This window comes from Nicotiana tabacum, chromosome 7, assembly GCF_000715075.1.
Source record: "Nicotiana tabacum cultivar K326 chromosome 7, ASM71507v2, whole genome shotgun sequence".
Lineage (NCBI taxonomy): Eukaryota > Viridiplantae > Streptophyta > Magnoliopsida > Solanales > Solanaceae > Nicotiana > Nicotiana tabacum.
The window spans coordinates 42,756,976-42,765,471 of NC_134086.1; positions in this window are offsets into that span (position 1 = coordinate 42,756,976).

Below are 8,496 nucleotides of genomic sequence, written 5' to 3' on the forward strand. Positions count from 1 at the left end.
AAGCCACTGTCATGATGGAGCTGTAGGAGGACACTATGGAGGAAGATGAACAACTGCAAAAGTGCTTGAAGTTGGTTTTTTTTTGGCCCACTTTATTTAGAGATGCAAGAAATTATGTCGCCACTTGTGACAAATGTCACGACCCAAACTGGAGGGCCATGACTAGCACCCGACCATACTTGTCGAGCACCAACGTACCTTTTTATCTAACCTTCTTTATTATCTTTTAGGGCCGACGAGATCAATATAAATGGTAGACATTGATCATGGACAACCAACAATAAAAGATGATGGTATGAATATACATAACATGGGATGACAAATACAATCAAGAAACTATATATAAGGTACGAGCTACCACACTACCATGAAAGACTATACAACAAAAATCAGCCGACAAGACATACCAAACTATACATGAGTCGACACCTGTCTATGAGCCTCTAAAGAAATGTAAGTGCTGCGATATTGCCGGAACAGGACCCCGACATACCTATAATGTCTATAACAAAAATGCATACCAAGACCACGGCAAGTTCGAAGAAGGGATCTCGCCAATCACCGCTAAACTGGACAGCGCCTACTATGGTGGGGGAGTTGCGCCTGCCTGTCTATCAGGACCTACAGCACGACATGCAACATACACAAATAAAAGGACGTCAGCACGAATAAAGTACTGAGTATGTAAGGTAGGGAACCATAAGTACGAATAGTAATGTAAGCCGGGATAGAGAATATACAACTTGTAACATCTGGGTACCTCTGAGGGCTATTGACATGAAATGCATGATACATGTGTATATATACATAAACTTTTAAAACATATGCCTCTATGGGCATCATCATCATCATATCATACCCGACCATAATAAGCTTGGTAAAAACGTATCCGGCCATCAAAAAGTTTGGTAAAATCGTACCCAGCCATATGGAGTTCGGTAAAACCCAATTGATCAGTGGTTGCACAATAGGTGTCGTACCCGGTCGACTATAGCATGGATCGGTAGAGTAAAATAGATACATATATATTATTGCTCGACTCATGGAATCACGTTCTAAACCTTTCGGAGTGACGTAAGGTCGGTATCCTCTGTACACGTTATTAGGACCAACTCTTCACCATGAGCCTTATAAGAATCAGAAATTACTAACAACATTGATAACATAATAATAAGAGAAGCAACATCAACATCAATCGTTCCATAAGAGAGGAAACAATGTAAGTACTGCTAGCTTCTAAGAGTAGAATATCTTTAGAAGCTCGTTCATTACATTATGTACAATCGGAGTCATGCAAAAGAAGGAAAGGGATAGCCTCACATACCTTATATATACTTCCCAACCTCAAGCTATGCAAATGTCATGACTCCTTAGTCTACAGTAGGAGAAATGACACTATCGTTAATGTTTAAGCGTCATAACTATTATGTACCGACCATAACCTATTTTACGATGAAACGGACAGCACCTCCCCTATTTATATGACTTCACACAAGTGAAAACAATCACCAAACAGACCAAACAACATCAATGTTAATCATATTGAGCCTCCCAAAATAGTCCACCAACCGATAACATTACTACCAAGCCTTTCGATATATATTTCACAGGTTCTAGCTTCAATGACTTAGCCGCAACTTGGATAATCTTAAATACATGTAGAGTAAGAGTTTCCTTAACTTTAGATAGAAAGAACAACTCCAATTTGACCTTCCAATGCTGCCACAACAACAAGGAAGCAAAACTAGCAATCAATTAGGGTTTTTCGGTACTAGAATCACTTTAGAAGACTTGAAATCACCTAGGGTTGATATTAAGAACTTGAGGGAGTATTTACAGAACATAAACCCCTTAAAACAACCTCCCACACGAGCTAGAACAACACAAAAATGAGCAACAATAAGAAGAACAAGAAACTTACTAGTGCCACGGGATACCCAACACTTGATTTTTGTTGTTTGCCCTTTGTTTGGGTCTTGAATCTTGAGAGAACCTTGAGAGGGTGTTTCTAGGGTTTTAAGGTCTGAATATACTGAAAAAATGACTTAAAATGGGTTGGAGGCATCATATATATATATATATATATATATATATATATATATATATATATATATATATATATCCAAATGTCTTAAACTACCTAAGGGGCCCCATAGAGAGGTGCTTGGCGCAGTCTCCCAAAAATGCAAATATCTCTCTATTCCGAGATCATATCGACAAACGGTTTAATGTATTGGAAACGAAACTCATAGATCTTCAATTTAGTGGGTAGATAACCCCGTAATTCTAAGTAAATTGAGAGAAAATCTTAGTAACATTTGACCTAATGCTTAAGTATAATTATGAACATAAGTTGCGACAACTTTTGTTGACTTTTGTTTCATAACTAGTTTGACTTCAAGTCTTATAATACGGATATTATATGATTCAAATACCTTAAAACACAACCTCTTGAGTATATTAAGCACCTCTAGGTTTACCCAAAAATATGGCTGACAACATCCTTGATTCGTTTAAGTTCTAATACTTGTTAACCACCCTTATACACCTTTGTATCATTTAATACCAATAGGATTAACTTCTTATCAACTTAAAGATAATCTCTTCATGGATTTACGTCGACTACCTTATGGCATGAACTAACGTACGTGAATATGGGTTGTAACAACAAATGCCAATGAAGCGGTAACATTTCAAAAAGGGATGAGATGCCTCTTAACTCTATCCTTATGTGTGAAATATTTTATGTTTGGGACATTGATTTTATGGGTCCTTTTCCTCCTTCAAACGGTTGTGAATATATTTTAGTTGCTATTGACTATGTCTCAAAATGTGTAGAAGCAACGGCCACTAGAAAAAATGATGCTCATGTTGTTTGTGTTTTTATCAAGAAAATTATTTTTTCTAGATTTGGAACTCCACGAGTTATCATAAGAAATCGGGGAACTCATTTTGTAAATAAACAATTTGCTAGTTTATTGTCAAGATATGGAGTAAATCATAAAACATGAACTCCATGTCATGCTCAAACAAGCGAACAAATTGAAGTATCCAATAGAGAATTAAAAAGAATTTTAGAAAAAACTGTTGGTTCTTCTCGAAAAGATTGGTCTTTAAAGTTAGATGATGCTTTATGGGCATACAGAACTGCTTTCAAAACTCCCATAGGCACTTCTCCTTATAGATTAGTTTTTGGAAAAGCTTGTCATTACCCGTGGAACTTGAACATAAAGCATATTGGGCTATAAAGTTGTTAAATCTAAATTTGCCATATGCAGGTAAAAATCGTCTATTGCAGCTTGATGAATTGGAGGAGTTCAGACTTCAAGCATATGAAAATGCTAAAATGTACAAAGAAAAAACAAAAAAATGGCATGATAACTTCATTCGCCATAAGGAGTTTACAATTGGAGACCAAGTTCTTTTATACAATAGCCGGTTGAGATTATTCCCGGGAAAATTCAAGTCACGTTGGTCAGGACCGTACATTGTAACAGAAGTTACCCCCTATGGTTCCATTGAAATACAACATAACATACATAGACAAATTCAAAGTAAACGGTCATCGTTTGAAGCCTTATATCAGCAGATTCTTCAACAAACAGGTTTCAACAATCCTTTTTGCCTAATTTTTAAAATAAGTCGAGCTGGCGACGTTAAACTCAGAACTATTTTCTTTCCCTCACTTTAATTGCTTAAGTAATTAGTAGTAACATATAATATTTCCTTTTTAGTAAGTTTATTTAATAAATTTAGTTTCTTTTCTTCTTATAAAAAAAAGAGTAAAAAAATAATAATTGCATGTTTGTATTAACACACACACACACACACACACACACATATATATATATATATATATATATATATATATATATATATATATATATATATATATATATATATATATATATATATATATATATATATATATATATATGTGTGTGTGTGTGTGTGTGTGTGTGTGTGTGTGTGTGTGTGTGTGTGTGTGTGTGTGTGTGTGTGTGTGTGTGTGTGTGTGTGTGTGTCCTATCATGAAAAAGAATATTTTCTTTGCCATAATCTGGTTTTTGTTATATGAGAAAAACCTTTTTTTAACATAACACACGAATATTATATATATATTACTAAGCAAAATTATATAGTCATGGCATAAAGTTTGAGGGCACTAACATTACCCATGGATGCCAAATAGTTACAGACATTGCTAGATAAAGTTCTAATGTCATTACAAACTCCATGTTTGTTCTTTGTAATTTCTTGCTCAACAAAAAAAGGTGGACGTGCATGGTAATAACATTTAGACGTTGAAACATTTTTGATGGCTTCCTTGGCTAGTATATGGGCCACCATATTTCCTTCTCTAAAATGATGCTTCAGCGTTAGGATCTTCAACTGGTGCATTAGCCATCTGCATTCACAAACAACATTAGAATAGTTAGAGTTATTTTCGTAAATGAGCTTAATAACCTCAGTGGAATCAGTTTCAATTTCTATCCTTGTGAAGTTCATGTCTCTTGCTATTTTTAACCCTTCTAATATTGCTTGTAGCTCTGCATGGATAGGAGAAATTGCTTTGCATGGTTTATGGAAGCCTACAATCCAGTCACCTTTGTTGTTTCGAAAGACTCCTCCAAGTCCTTCCCTACTACTCTTGTTATCAAAAGCACCATCACAGTTTAATTAAATAAAGCCTTTGTCAGGCTTTATCCAAGTAATTTCTACCTTGATTGTTCTTTCCACAAAAAGTTTTCTTTCAGTGAAAAAAGTAAATTCCCAAGATGCATGTATGACCTTTCTTATGTCTAGGTTGTTATTTAAGTTGTTGATGTTATTATTGTTCCTGTTTTTCCATAGTTCCCATATACAATAGGGAAATATAGTAGTCCACTTTCCGGAATAATTGCAAATCCCAATGAAGAAATCTCTTAAGTTTGCTAGCCAGTTTTTATTATTCTCAATATTCAGAGGTGGTAAGCCCATTTTATCCCAAAAGTGCATTGAGATAGAACAAATAGTAAAGATGTGTTTTATGTCTTCAACTCCTGCTCAACAGATTGTACAGTTGGGATCAATATTGATACCTCTTTTAGCTAAGTAGGTCCGACAAGGAATATGGTTGTGCATGCATTGCCATAAAAAGAATTTAATTTTAACCGGGCAATGGAGCTCCCAAATCCATTTAAAGGGTCTTGTGGTAGGGTCATAATCATAGATTAGTTTATAGCAAGACTTAGTCGAATATTTACCTGAAGAATTAGGATGCCAACTTATTTTGTCAGTTGTTGAACCTTTGTCAGGAGTAGGAGGGGAGAGGCTGTTGTTGAGGATATTGTCAGGTAGTTCAAAAGAGATGACCTTGCTATTCCATTCATTCCTCTGAATGAGGTTTTTTAAACAAAGGTCCTGATCATTTATGTTGAGGGGACCTTCAATTAGGCTTCTAAGTGGTTTATAATTGTAAATCCAAATGTTGTTCCAAATATTAATATTGGAGTTGGTACAAGGGTGCCATAGAATCCCCTTATTGCAAACTTTCCAACCTTGCAAAATAGATTTCCAGATGAAGGAAGAGTTATGTATGGTATTCCTAGTGCCATATTTGGATAGGAAAATTTGACCCCAGGGAGATGAAGTATTATTAAGGAGTCTCCAAACAAGACTAGAAAGAAGGGCAAGATTTTTTGACTTTGCTTGATGAATCTCTAATCCTCCCTCAGTTTTATCCCTAGTAACAACTTGCCAATTGATTAAATGTAGTTTTTTGTTGGAGTTAGAGAAACCCCAGATAAAGTCCCTTTGGACCTTGTCGGTCTTTTTTTAGGATTTTAGGAGGTAGAAGAGTGTATTGCATGGAGTGAGTAGGGATAACACTCAAAGTGCTTGAGGCCAGAGTGGTTCTTCCTGCCATGTTCAAGAAGGAACACTTCCAGTATGACAATTTGGATTGCATTTTGTCAATTAAAAACTGGAAGTCTTTAGCTTTAGGAGAGTGGCTAAGAATTGGAAAGCCTAGGTAATTGCCAAATTCCTTCGTTGATTTAATACAAAAGAGGTCCGTTCAAAAAAATTTTAATTCAAGGGGGCAGTGGTTTTGGACTTTGTTTTGTTAATGGCAAGTCCAGATTCAGTGCAAAATAAATCAAGATAGGATTTGATAAAAAAAACTCATTTTTTTGTTAGCCTTGCCCACCAGGGTAATATCATCCTCAAAGAAGATATGAGAGAAGTTAGGATTTTTATGTTTAAAATAGATGAGGTCCCATTGCAATGTATCTACTTGATAATTTATTAGTCCAGATAATAACTCAAGGCAAAGAATGAAAATATAGGGGGAAAGTGGGTCACCTTGACGAATTCCTCGACTTGGTTGGAAGAAGCTAGTTCTCACACCATTTACTATGATACTCATGGAGCTTGTACAAATGCAATGCATTATTAGACGGGATAGTTTAGGGGGAAATTAAAAAACCTGAGAGTTTTATAAACAAAGGACCATTCCAACCGATCAAAAGCTTTTTCTAAGTCTAATTTAATGATCATGTCAAAATTAGACTTCTTGTTTTTGTGTAAATTATTCATAATCTCTTGGATTATTATAGAATTGTCACACGCTCTCCTATTTTTAATGAAGCTAGCTTGCATTGGGCTTATTAAATAAGGGAGGTAAGGTTTTATCCTATTAGAAATAATTTTAGTGATGATTTTATAGGAGGTGTTGCAAAGGCCGATTGGCCGGAAATTTTTGAGGTTATTTGCGTTGGAAAATTTAGGTATTAGACGAACAAAAGTATCATTGAATCCATTAGGAAGTGATTGAGATTCAAAAACTTTGTGACAGTAGTTAGTAATGGAGGGGCCAATAGTATGCCAATATTTTTGATAGAAAAATGGATGAATGTCGTTCGGACCCGGGGCCTTAAAAGGTTTGAAGGAGAATAGGGCATTCGTAATTTCAGAATTATTAAGAGGGTTGTCGAGGCTGCTTAAATCAATTATTTTAGTGAAGGAGGTCTCATCAAGGTTAATGTTATTAGGGAAGGATATTTTTGAGGTCCTATAAGCACTTTTAAAGAAGCTTAGCGCATGGTCTAGAATTAAATTGGGATCCAAAATCCTTTGACCATTATCGTCAGTAAAATACATAATTGCATTACGACGCTTTTCCGTTATATGAAAGAACTTGGTGTTAGCCTCACCTTCGTTAATCCAGCTTATTCTAGATCTAAGTTTCCAGAAATCATGTTCCATTGATAGAATGGAGTTATACTCATGTTGTAAATTGGATTCCAGGTCTTGTAAGAAGTGGCTCTTGTGATAATTAGGAGAGTATTGGATGCCACTTAGTCTAGCTAGGATCCTTTTTTTCTTTTTGAAAATGTCACCAAAGGTTTCATTTTTCCAATTAATGACTTCATTTCTAAAGTGTCTTGACCATTGGCAAGGTTATCATTAATCCAACATTGCTTAACTAGATTAATAAAATTCGAATGCCTACACCAAATAGTTTCTAGACGAAAGGGTTTATTAAAGTGGTTAACATTTTTAGGGCAAAGAGTCAGTAGTAAGGAGTTGTGATCCAAGTGTGTGTTAGGGAGGTGAACTACCATAACTTTGGGGTATAAGGATAGCCATTCCTCATTAAAAAAAAATCTGTCTAACCTTTCTAAAATAAGTCCTTTAGATTTTTTTCTGAGGTTAGACTATGTATATTTCGGGCTTTTATAACCCAGGTCTAATAGACGACACTTATTAATAATGTTCTAAATAGAGTTACTACGTCTATGATTAATAGGATTACCCCCTAGTTTGTCATTAGAACTAATCATGTCATTAAAATCCCCCCTACCAACCAAGGGCCTTTGTAATTAGCACTAATATTTTCTATATTATTCCAAAGGATATTCCTTTGGTCTATTTTTATACTAGCGTAAATAGAAGAGAATAACCAAGTGGAGTGGGGGGGGGAGTTACCTCAATCAGTGCATGGATCTCTTGATTCCTCCTAACAAATTTATGCACCATAATAAGACTAGCATCCCATAGAATAACCATACCTTCAGATTGGCCATCACTTGGAACTTCAATCATTTCAGAGAAGGCATAGTCACTTAGAAGAGAAAAGTGACTTTCCATTCTAGTTTCTAACAAGGTAACCATGCATGGCCTATGGGTGTCTATCATCTCTCTGAAGTTAACCCTACAATTTTCATTGTTACCCCCACGAATGTTCCAGATAATAATGTTTGTGGGCCAAAATATCATGGCTTGATTGTTGGTTGGACCATTGTCCGTTTGACTTTGAAACATTGGGTTCCTCCTTAAGCTGGGGACTAGGATCATTGCATGATTCCCTACTGTAGGATCTGGGGTGGCCTCACATCCATTGAGCATTTGTATAGAGTTTGGGGGCAACTGAGTACATACCTCTTCTCTAGGAGGTCCCTGAAGAGATAGACTTTTACCTCGTTGAGGCTTGAAAATTATAGGACTAGACCT